The following is a 12,691-nucleotide window of genomic DNA, read 5'->3' as shown; positions in this document are numbered from 1 at the left end:
TACCATATAATCAGAATAATCCAATTCCAATTTAATCCCCCATTTTAATTGCACATGTGCTAAAAAATTTAGCAACAGTAAAATAAATAAACTGCTTTTGAATATTTGTATAATAACACACAAAGACAATAAAGAGAAAAATAATTATGTTTTTATTGTGCTTCTTTAGTGATTAAAAACTCTATAATTTTTAATGTAGTGCAGCAATTACTGGTTTATATGGCAGTAGGTAGATATCAACATGGCTATCCACTTTCTCTAATAGTATAAGAGGCAGGGAGATTGAGGTATGGATTACATAGGAAGCATATGGGTAGATGCAAATTATTGGTAATGTTATTTCTTGGGTTGTTGGTGTATTCCTCTTGTTTATTGCATAGTACTTTATAAGTCATGCATATACATGTACATAATTTTTCATAGCTTAAATACTATATTTAAGACTTATATAAGAGGAAAAACAGCAGGGAGACAGTGATTTATTTGTTCCTCTACCATGCAATAGTCACTGAACTTAGTGTGTGTACTTTGCTGAAGAATTAAGGGGTGTTGGATGGCTACATCTACCCAATTATTTGCATCTTTGTGTTGCTTGTTTACTGATTTGACAAAAACTTAATTAAGATAAACTGTAGACAGAGTTGACTCATCATTCCCACTGATCAGACCTTCTGGGCTCACCTGACCCTATTATCTCTTGTAAAACATAATATCTTAAGACATTAGCAAATTCATTAAATTGTTTTATTTTGAGGATGAAGAATTTGGTCAGGCAACTATTGGGGAATTATGCTTTTTATGTCATCAATTAAAGTCAACCACTTATATTCAGCTGGCAGGAGTGCTGCTCTGTAGTATACAAGATTTTTCATAACTGGCATGTCCGGTGCCTTTGGCCTCTGTCTCATGAGGGCCTTAAAATGGTCAGTCTCATGAGAGGGCTCAGTCTTCCAAAGGTAAATTTTCCTAGAAAGCATGATGAGGAGCTGCACAGCTTTCATTGCCACAGGAGGCATGTAGCTGTCTTCTATTAGGAGAAGAGCTTCCTTGTTTGTGCAGATGCAAGGGATAAGGGCATATACCCACATCTCTGTGGGATGAGTGTCAAAGAATTGGCAGCCTTGTTTTTATATGTTTTAATTTTATTTTATTGTTTAAAGTATTACAAATAGTAGTACACATGTCTCCTTTTTTTTTCCCCCATTGACCTTCCCCCTGCCTCCCCTACCCCCGGCACATGCCCTCACCACCCCTTGTTTTTAAACAACCACACTCACACCCATATAACATTCCATTTTGTGTCATCATTTTATAAATACCACATATCCACTTACCTGTTCAGTCACTTTTCCTAGAGGTCTCTGAATATCAGGTCCTCACCTGGTGAAGTCTACCAGGATTCATAATGAAGCTTGCGATAGAGGCACCGCCTACTTTCATTTATTAATTTTCCTTACATATTGCTACTGCTCAATCTGCTTCCATTTATATAAATTGGTAAATTATTCTGTTGTACAACACCAGATACATGTATTTGAATGTATAATCTCTATCTGTCGTCTGTTATAGCTGTTGCTGGAAAAACAAAAAGTCCTGGCCTAAGCTTATTTATATTTGTACAGCATGAGGTTTTGCCACTTGCAACTTTGGTGCATATGCCTTTATTCTTCTTGAAATTCTTCCTCTCCAGTCTCACAGGCATTCCTTACTTTCTGTTGTCTTTTTTCTTTCCTCCCTTCTCCATAAACAACAACCTCAAAAATGATAGCAATAAGGGTTGTAGTCAGGAAGCAGATAACTTACTCTCTTCACCATTCCTTTTTCTGTTTCCCCTTTCCTTTCTCATATTCATACTGCTTGCTGCTCTTGTTAGGCTATTCTTCAGACTCTTGCTGTCATTCTCACTATCTTTTTATCAGGTCCACAAGTCAGAGACTTAAGATCCTATATAATAAAAGGCTAATATGCAAATAGACAGGACAGTGGAACAACCAAACAACTGGTCGCTATGATGTGCACTGACCACGAAGGGATGCACGCAGAACTTGGTGGTAATCAGCGGCAGGCAGCAGAGGGGGGAACATGGTGGGCGTCGGCTGTGGCGGGATGGTGGAGCAGGTGAGCAGGGGCACCAGACCAAGACAGGGCATTGGTCGCTATCATCAGGGCAAGCCTCTGGTGGTTACTGAAAATTATTTGCTCCCACAGGTCGCAGTCCTTCCCAGCCCTCACACCCACTGCTGGCACCTGGTGTCAGCCCTGATTGCCCCTCAGTGCTTCTCCACCTCCCCCTGCTCCTGAGGGGCAATCCAAGCAATGGCCGATGCTTGCACCCACTGCCAGCACCAGCCCCACTTGCAGCACACAGACAGGGGATTGGAGCATGGAGGATGCACAGAGCCCCGCCTCTCTGCCCACAGCAGACTCATGGCCCACCCACAGTTCCTTTCAAGATGCACAAATTCATGCATTGGGCCCCTAGTATTATTACAAGAATGTCAAACTAGACCTCTGTATTCTCCTGACCAGGCTACAACTATTATTAACTTATGGTAATTCAGGTTTCATATTTTCAACATCTAGATATTTGTTTAAATATATTTTTAAATTTTTAGTTACAGTTGACATGAAATATTATATTAGTTGTCAGGTGAACAACTCAGTGATTAGACATTATATACCTTACTAGTAATCACCCTGATAAATCTAGTACTCATCTGACACCATGCATAGTTATTAAAATATCATTGACTATATTTCCTATGCTCTATTTTACATCCCCGTGACTATTCTCTAACTACCAATTTTATACTTCTTCAACCCTTCACCTTTTTACCTATAACGCCTTCCCATCTGGCAACTGTCACAATGTTCTCTGTACCTATTAGTCTATTTCTCTTTTGTTTGTCCATTTATTTTATTTTATTTATTTATTTTCTTTAAATTATATCTTTATTGTTGAAAGTATGTCCTCTTTGGAGAAATGTCTATTCAGGTGTTTTGCCCATTTTAATTGGATTATTTGTTGGTATTGAGTTTTATAAGTTATTTTTTAATTAAATATTTATTGTTGAAAGTATTTCATATGTCCCCTTTTTCCACCATTGACCCTTTCTAGCCCTCCCCACCTCTAACCCCCACAGGCCTTTACTGCCCTACTGTCTGTGTCCATAGGTTATGCATATAAGTTCTTTGCTTGATCGCTTCCCACCCACTACCTTTCCCCACCTTCCCTCTGAGATTCAGCAGCCTATGCTATGCTTCTATGTCTCTGGATCTGTTTTGTTCATCAATTTATTCTGTTCATCCAATTCCACATATGATTGAGACCATGTGATACTTATCGTTTTCTGACTGACTTATTACATTTAGCATAATACTCTCCAGGCCTCTCCATGATGTCTCTCTCAAAGGGTAAAAGATCCTTTTTTTTTTTTTTTTTTTTTTACTGATGCATAGTATTCCATGGTGTAAATGTACCACAGCTTTTTGTTTTTTTAACAACTCATATACTAATGGGCACTTAGGCTGTTTTCAGATCTTAGCTATTTTGGATTTTGCTGTTATGAACATAGGGGTGCATACATTTTTTCTGATTAGTTTTTCAAGTTTCTTAGGAAATATTCCTGGAAGTGGGATCCTGATCCTGGGTCAAATGGCAGGTCCATGTTTAATTTTTTGAGGAAACTCCATACTATTTTCCATAACAGCTGTATCAGTCTGCATTTCCACCAGCAATGTACTATGATTCCCTTTTCTCCACATCCTCACCAGCACTTGTCGTTTGTTGATTTGTTCATGGTAGCCATCTCACAGGTATGAGGCAAGACCTCATTGTTGTTTGAATTTGCATCCCAGTGATGATCAGTGACTTTGAGCATTGTTTTCAAATGTCTCTTGGCTATCTGTATATTCACTTTGGAGAAGTGTCTATTTAGGCCCTTTGCCCATTTTTTTAGTTGAATTGTTTGTCTTCCCCCTTGTTAAGTTGTTAAGTTCCTTATATATTTTGAATATTAACCCTTTATCAGATGTATCATGTTCTCCCATACAGTGGCTCCCTTTTCATTTTGATGGTTTCTTTAGCTGTACAGAAGCCTTTTATTTTTATGTAGTCCGATTTATTTATTTTCTTGTTATTTTACTTTGCTCTAGGAGATGTATCTGTATATATATATTGCTATAAGATATGTCTGATATTTTGCTGCCTAGGGATTGTTCTAAGGATTTTAAAGGTTTCACAATTTACATTTAATTATTTTATCCATTTTTAGTTTATTTTTGTGTATGTATAAGTTGGTGGTCTAGTTTTATTTTTTTGCATGTATCTGTCCAATTTTCCCAACACCATTTATTGAGGAGACTCTCTTTTTTTTAAATATATTTTTTATTGATTTCAGAGAGGAAGGGAGAGGGGGAGAGAGATAGAAACATCAATGATGATAGAGAATCATTGATTGGGTGCCTCCTGCATACCCGCTACTAGGGATCAAGCCTGAAACCCGGGCATATGCCCTTGACTGGAATCAAACCTGGGACCTTTCAGTCCACAGGCCGACACTCTATCCATTGAGCCAAACCGACTAGGGCTGAAGAGACTCTCTTGACTCCATTGTAATCTCTTGCCTCCTTTGCCAATTATTGAGCATAATGGCGTGGGTTGATTTCTGGGGTCTCTGTTCTGTTGCATTGATATATATGCCTATTCTTTTGCCAGTACCAGGCTGTTTTGATTACATTGTCTTTGTAGTATAACTTGATATCTGGTATTGTGATCCCTCCAACTTTCTTCTTTCTCAAGATTGCTTTGGCTATTCGGGATCTTATTTGGTTCCATATAAAATTTTGAAATATCTATTCTACATCTGTGAAATATTCCATTGGTGTTTTAATAGGGCTTGCTTTGAATCTGTGGATTGCTTTAAGTAGTATGGAAATTTGAATGATGTTAATTCTACCAATCCAGGAATATGTTATTTTCCTCCACTTGTTTTTATCTTCCTCTATATCTTTTAGTTTTCCCACTACAAGTCCTTTACCTCTTTGGTTAAATTTATTCCTAAGTATCTTAATTTATTTGTTGTAATGGTAAGTGGGATTGCTTTTTAGTTTCACTTTCTGAGAATTCATTAATGGTGTATAAAACGCCATTGATTTCTGGGTATTAATTTTATGTCTTACTACACTGCCAAATTCTTCTATTAAATCTAGTCATTTTTTGTCTGTATCTTCAGGCTTTTCTATGCACAATATCATGTCATTTGGGAATAATGAGAGTTTTACTTCCTCCTTTACAATTTGGATGCCTTTTATTTCTTCTTTTCTGATGATTGTGGCTATGACTTCCAGTACTATGTTGAATAACCGTGGTGAAACTGATCATCCCTGACTTGTTCCCGTTCTTAGGGGAAATGGTTTTAGTTTTTGCCCATTGAGTATGATGTTGGCTGTAGGTTTGTTATATAAGGCTTTTATTATGTTTAGGTATGATCCCTCTATTCCAACTTTGGTGAGAGTTTTTAACAAAAATGGGTCTTGGATTTTGTCGATATCTTTTCTGCATCTATTGATATGGTCATTTATTTTTATTTTGGTTTCACATATAAGTGAAATCATATGGCATCTGTATTCCTCTATGTGATTTATTTCATTTATCACAATACCCTCCATGTCCATCCATGTTGTTGCAGATGACAAGATTATATTCTGTATGCACCACTTCTTCTTTATCCATTCATCTACTGATGAACATTTAGGTTGCTTCCATTTCATATCTATTGTAAATAATCATGCAATTCGTATACATATTTAATTTATTATTTTGGGTTTCTTTGAATAAATACCCAGAGATGGAATTGCCGTGTCTTTCTTTGTCTCCTTCTATATAGCCTTTGTATATTTTTTGTTGTTGTTACTTTTAAGTGAAATTTGGAGTTTAATTAAAATCAGAACAGGGATATAGTAAACAAAAAAACATAGCATACTTTTCTGATCATCAATTTTTGAGACTGAAGGCATCTCCAAAATTTTGGAGGTCCAACTTATTTCTGAGAGATAGCAACCATCACAAAAGGTTTCACTCTTTGAACTATTCACATTTCATAGAAGAAAACAGAACAAAGTTCCTCAGACATTTTCCCTTTCATATCTAAAATGTATTTGCAAACCGGGTCTTTTCATAGTTCAAAGGAAAAGCAAACAGCTTTCTTTCTTAACCAGCTTACCTGTTACTCACCTTGGGATGTGATCGCACAATATGAGGGCACCAGATCCACCCAGAGACCAGGGCACCAGTGGCCACTTGTCTTTCTCTGAGGAGGCAGAGGTATTAGTCTTTCCGCAAGGGGAAGGGTGTGCCAGTTCACTGTCAGGAAGGATGAGCAGTGACAGAACAAAGAGTAACAGAAAAGAAGAAGGCTTTCACAAGTCAGAGTAGCCCAGCTTTACACACCACGCACTACAAATGCCAAATATGCACACCCACAACTAGAGGGAGAAGGAAAGAGCTCATAAGGGACTGCAGGAGACAAAGGATGGTGACATAGAACAGCAGGTTTGCTTACAGACATTTATCACCTTCCTAACCCTGGAAGATGTGATTAAGAAGTTGCAGTTCAAGATTGTGCTAAAAACATATCTAAAAATAGGCCTGTGGTCATCTTAAAAAATGAAAGGTCACTCCTCAGATAATAGAAGTGACAGATATTATCAGATACCAAAATTTGAGGTATCTTTGAAAATGGCCTGGCAGAGAAAAAGGAAGGAGAGAGAAAGTGAGGGAGGGAGAGAGGGAAGAGGAGAAAGAAAGGTAAATTCAGAGTACAATGGGAAAGGCAAAAAAATGGGGAGGAGCACATTTTTAAGCCCATGCTTACCTTTCTCAGCAGCCAAATAATAAAACAGGTGCACAAAGGGAAAAAAATAGTTTTTTTCTAAGAACTTTCTGGAAGTCAATGTTAACATATATATTTCAAAAACCTGCAATCTGAGACTGCACATATTACAATGCTCACTGGAATGAAAAACAATGACCACTGAGACTAGGTACTCAAATGGGTCAATGCTCTTCCAAGGTCATTCTTAAGTATCATCTGCAGGGTACTGTGATCAGGCCTTATCCAAAGTGCCTCTGTCACTTGGTATGGACCTGCTCTGAGAGCAGTGCTCAGAGGACAACAGGATTTTAAGCAATAAGATGCAAGCAGGGGGAAATGGAACAAGAAGAGGAGAGAACAGCTGGTTACTGATGACTCCCTTTTCATGTAGAGAGTTTACCATTATTTGCCCAAATGTGCTAAGTAAAGATAGGGGAAAATGAACTATAACACCGAAGGCAAAAGACATCCATTCTAGAGATTGGATGGGAAGCAGAGCTCAAAACTGTGTCACAGGGCATTCCTATTAGAGTTTTACAACCTGCACTGTCCCCAAAGCAAAAGGAAAAGGAAAAGCAGTTCTCTTCTTATTTATTTTCCTCTGGTTTTGAAGGGCACACACCCAGGCTCTTGTAGCACTGATCCGTGGGTAGAAGACAGGGAAGAGAGACACGATGTAAGAACATGAACAATGCTGAACCCATCAAACCTCTGTAACACTGACCCAGACTTCCCAGATGGCACTTGTTGGTAGGCTGATATTTGATTTGGGAGTTAAAAAAAATGTGTGTGGGAGATGTTTCTCAATATGAAAATGACTAGGGAAGCCAAAGGAACTCAACTGTTTTCCTTTGTGGGCTGCTTAGGTCTACAGATATATCCCATAGGCCTTCAATCTAATCTGTCTAGCTGGGAGAGGAAATGGTCAGATGAAGCTCATCTTTGCATCATGTGGCACCCAGAGGAAGAGGAGGAGAGGGAAACTGCAGTGGGGACTGCTGGGGCTGCCATTTCATGGTTGATCCTTTTGGCCAAATCAGGTACACACAGGTATCAGTTTTGCTGCTATTCTTCTGATCCTTGAAGGACAGTTAGATGTCCTTCTCAAACTGACCATCATCCCCAGCTACATGCTTTCTCTCATGATTGCTCAAGATGTTCAAATTATTTGCTTCTACTATGGAGTCTTTGATTAAGATTCGAGGGTTGATGAATCCTGTGGTATTGGGCAGATGGCAGGGTTGCATCTGAGGCATGGGATAATTGCAACTACCCAACAGAAACTTTCAGTCATAAATTATTTGGGTTCCTCTTGGCGTGGTGGAGAAGAGCATCCCACTGGGCATGGAGATATAGTCATGGGATAGTTGTGTGGCATTTCTGTTGGGCACTGTGCAGGTGGGGATGGCATGGCTCTGGCTATGCTGGTGGTTGCTACTGGCAGATGAGAACATGGCCCTGGGCGTGGACTCTTGGATTTTGTACTTTGGGAGGGCAGTATATAGCCTTTGCTTTAAACTTAATTTTGTCTGGTATAAATATTGCTACCCCAGCTTTTTTGTTGCTTTGTTTCCATTTTCATGAAATATATTTCCCATGCCTTTACATTCAGTCTGTGTGTCTTTTGATCTAAACTGAGTCTCTTGCAAACAGCACAGATGAGGGTGTTGTTTTGCTATCCATTTAGCCTCCATTTGTCTTTTGATTGGAGCACTTAATCCATTTGCATTTAAAGTAATTGTTGATAGATATGTATTTATTTTAACTTTATTATTAATAGTTTTAATCTTTTTTTTTTTCTTAAACAAAACCCTTTATCATTTTTTGTAATGCTGACTTGATGATGTTGAATTCCTTTAGCTTTTTCTTGTCTGGGAGGCTCATTATCTGTTCCTCAATTCTAAATGATAGCTTTGCTGGGTAAAGTAGTCTTGGTTGTAAGTCCTTGCTTTTCATCACTTTAATACATATATTTTAATTTAAATTCTTTATTGTTTAAAGTATTACAATAAGTCTCCTTTTTCCCCCATTGACCTCTCCCCGGCTGCCTCCAACCTCCAACATGTGCCCTCACCCCCCACCCTGTCTGTGTCCATTGGTTTTGCTCATATGCATGCATACAAATCCTTCGGTTGATCTCTTACAACCTCACCTCTTGCCTTCCCTCATTGGTTGGACAGTCTGTTTGATGCTTCTATGACTCTGGTTTTATTTTGGTTCCTCAGTTTATGTTGTTCATTATATTCCACAAATGATTGAGATCACGTGATATTTATCTTTCTCTGACTGGCTTATTTCACTTATCTCTGACATAATGCTCTGACAATGAATATTTTGTGCCAATCTCTTCTGACCTGCAAAGTTTTTGTTGAAAAATCAGCTGATAGTCTTATGGGTCACCCTTGTAGATAACTAATTTTGCTTTTCTCTTGCTGCTTTTAACCTTTTGCATTTTAATTATGATGTGTCTTGGTGTGGGCCTCTTTGGATTCATTTTGTTTGGGACTCTCTGCACTTCCTGGACTTATATGTCTTTTTCTTCACCAGGTCAGGGAAGTTTCCCCATCATTACTTCTTCACATAGGTTTTTAATTCCCTACTCTCTCTCTTCTCCTTCTGGCACCCCCATGATGTGAATGTTTGTATGCTTGATGTTGTCCAAAGGCTCCTTATAGTATCCTCATTAAAATATATATATATTCCCTTTTTCTGTTCTGATTGGTTGTTTCTTTGTTTTCTTATTTTCCATATATGACCTTATATAGTAGATGTCCTGTAGGGTCCAGTGGCACAACCTCCACGATAACCTGACCTGGGCACTCCAGGTGCATTCCCCCAACCTGTGTGGGAGTGCACACCCTTCTGTTGTAGTTGAGCTTTGATTATTGTTGGCACCTCAATCAGAGGGATTTCCCCCAGGATGATTGGCTGCAGGGACTGGCTGAGACCACCATGAAGGGTCTACAGTGCAGGGCTGACTCTCACAAAAAAGGATTTACTTCTGCAGGGCTCCACTGCTTGCTAAGTCTGTCCCTTGAGTTTGTCACATGTGGATGTGGTTGGGTGGTGCTCTGTCATGATCTGTAACTATCCACCAGGTACACTGGCTCAGAGGCCTACTAGAAGGTTCAGGCCAAGGTGAGCTGCCATCTGTGCCCTCTTTGAGCCACTCAGCATGAGCCACAAAGCAATTAGCATATGACTGCTACTTGTGCTGGGCTTGGAGGTGCCCAGGAGAAGCCAACCTGCAAACCAACACTGACTGCCACTAGTGTCTGGCCTGGGGACACTTAGCAAGGGGTATGGGGCATTATGAGGCCAGATGCTGATTAAGAGATTTTAGGCAAGTCCAAAGCATAAGCCAAGATAGGACATTTATATGGGAAAAAAAAAAACACTGGAAATGGCTTGGGAAGCCCACAATTTTGATAGGGCTGGGTCTCAGGGAATCGCCTTCAGGGGAAGAAGGGCAAAAAGGGTTATCCCAGTTAGTTACCTTGCTGGACACTCAGATATGGTGCTTGCCAGCCAGATTCTTGGAGGGAGGACCCAGAAAATGAGTAATAGCCTCTGCTAGCACTTCTGTGTGGGAAAAAAACTGCCCCTCCCGCTCTTGGCCTGATGTCAGACAATTCAATTATTCCCTATATGTCTCTGGTGCCTTTTGAGCTGCTGTACCTGTGCTGGAGCTCAGAGCAAGTGAGCCTGAGTATGTCCATGTACGGCCCTTTAATAGGAGAGCTTATGATTCCAGGAGCCTTTGTCTCATGAAGCAACAATCTCTGCTGGTTTTATACCAGCAGTTATGGAGTCTTCTCTTCCTGGCACTGGAACCTGGCTAGAGGCCTGGTGTGGGGCTGAAACCCTTTGCTCCTCAGCAGGGAACTCCACAGGTGAGATATCTCTCCCAATTTTTATCCACCACATGTGGGTGTGGGACCAGCCATTCTATGTCTCTGCCCCTCCTACCAGTCTCGATGTGGCTTCTTCTTTATAGCCTTAGTTATAGGAATTCTGCTCAGCTAGATTTCAGGCAGTTTTGAGTGATGGTTGTTCTTTAGCTTAGTTATAATTTTGATGTGGTTGTTGGAGTATTCAAGTACCACATTTACCTATGCTGCCATCTTTACCAGAACCTCAACATCTAGAGAAGCTAACTGTGATATTCTAATTCTATATTATCCTTTCATTTTATCAATGATTTGTCTCCCTGAGGTATTACTCATATAGGAAAAGTAAAATAAATGCTTACTGTCTTTTTAAAGTTTGTTTTTGACAGTTTAAAACTAACTAGTTGAGCTCTTGACATCTTCTAAATCAGTCTGTTTGTTTATGAATCTTTGTTTTGGGGATCAGTATGTGTTCATAAACTTAAGCATATTTGATGTGTTTAAATCCATCAGAGTAATTACTCAGATAGTCCAATATTTGACTAGTGATTGACTCTTCAATTCTTTTGGCATAAAATCAGTAGACTTTTATTGCTTTTTAGCTTTCTGGATGATATACTTCTTGTCCCCCTAAAAAGTGTTTTATTTTAATGGAAATGTATTTATAGACCTCAATTATGATATGAGAGTGGCTCATTGCTACTAGATTTGTCATTGATTCTAGGCCTTTCTGTAGCAGAATATATATATATATATATATATATAGATATATATATATATATATCCTTAAATTAATACTTCCAAATGAAATTTTGGACTATAGAAATTTTACTTAATGGTACTCATCTTACCTCTCTTTCTCTGTTGCTAGAAATATGATCAGCTTTCATTCTAGTCAATGAAAAGAGAGGAGGGAGAAGACAAAATATTTTTTTTCATGGAGCTTTTCTTCAATTCCCAAAGAGCTAAATGTCATTTGGATGATTTACAGTATTAGTATTAAGAAAAGTGAAAATTCAGGACTCCTCCACTAATCTTACATTTTTCTTCATTTGGCTTCTGGATGAATAATATTATTTTAATGCAGTCAGATTTCCATGGCATAGAGATTAAAGACTTATATGTACACATTTAGTATGTAAAATGAAATGTATAAAATCCGTTCACACTAAGAGAATAATCAGTTTATCAACACAAGGGCAAATGGTTTATCAGAAACTTTCTGTTTGCAAATGGGATAAAAAACCATAACCTGAGCATTCTGAACACATTGTAATTCCTGATCCTCAGTTTCAGCAGTGTTTTACTGCCGAATTACACATACAACCTAGATACAAGGGCCTAGACAATACAGAAAATGAGCTGACTGAAATAGGAGGTAAGGCTCTACATGGCTGAAAAGAAACATTGAGTAAAAAGTCACAAACATTATAAAATTCAAAGTTTTTTTTGAAATCTGTTTCTATTCACATGCCACAAAACCTGTCTGACCCAGAACAGCTATTTCTCATCCTAATACAGTCATACTATGCAGTGTAGAAAGAATATTTCACTTAAAATTCAATAAAGTATTTCCTGAATACTTTCTGTATTTACCTTGTAGGAACTGTTCTACTGGCCAATACTGCCCTCAATAATTTATGCAGAATTCTATATTTTTTTAATGAGTCAATTTGCTTTTAATAAAGCTTAAGCCCTAGAAGATTCACTCATCAAAGGTGTTCTTTAGGTGAGTCAATGCTACACTACATATACTTCATGTTTTCTTCTTTAGTGTTTTAAATGTGTATTACAGCACATATTTTTTAGTCCTGGGTCTTTCTATTTCAACACATGTTGTTGTTGTTTTTTTTTAAAGTTTTCAGGAACTTTTTGTTTTCAATAAATGAAGACACATTCATATTGCTCCCCATAAATAGGATTGAC

General features: G+C 38.4%; 1 pseudogene; it reads right to left on the bottom strand.

Annotated features, from left to right (window-relative positions):
- Positions 1–7,966: 7,966 nt before the first annotated feature.
- LOC114226976 (eukaryotic translation initiation factor 4E-binding protein 2-like) lies at positions 7,967–8,329 on the bottom strand (annotated as a pseudogene).
- Between the last annotated feature and the right edge of the window lie 4,362 nt (positions 8,330–12,691).

Source organism: Eptesicus fuscus, chromosome 3 (genome assembly GCF_027574615.1).
Source record: "Eptesicus fuscus isolate TK198812 chromosome 3, DD_ASM_mEF_20220401, whole genome shotgun sequence".
Lineage (NCBI taxonomy): Eukaryota > Metazoa > Chordata > Mammalia > Chiroptera > Vespertilionidae > Eptesicus > Eptesicus fuscus.
The sequence above is the reverse complement of the archived record's forward strand: the minus strand, read 5'-3'. Positions and strand labels throughout refer to the sequence as shown.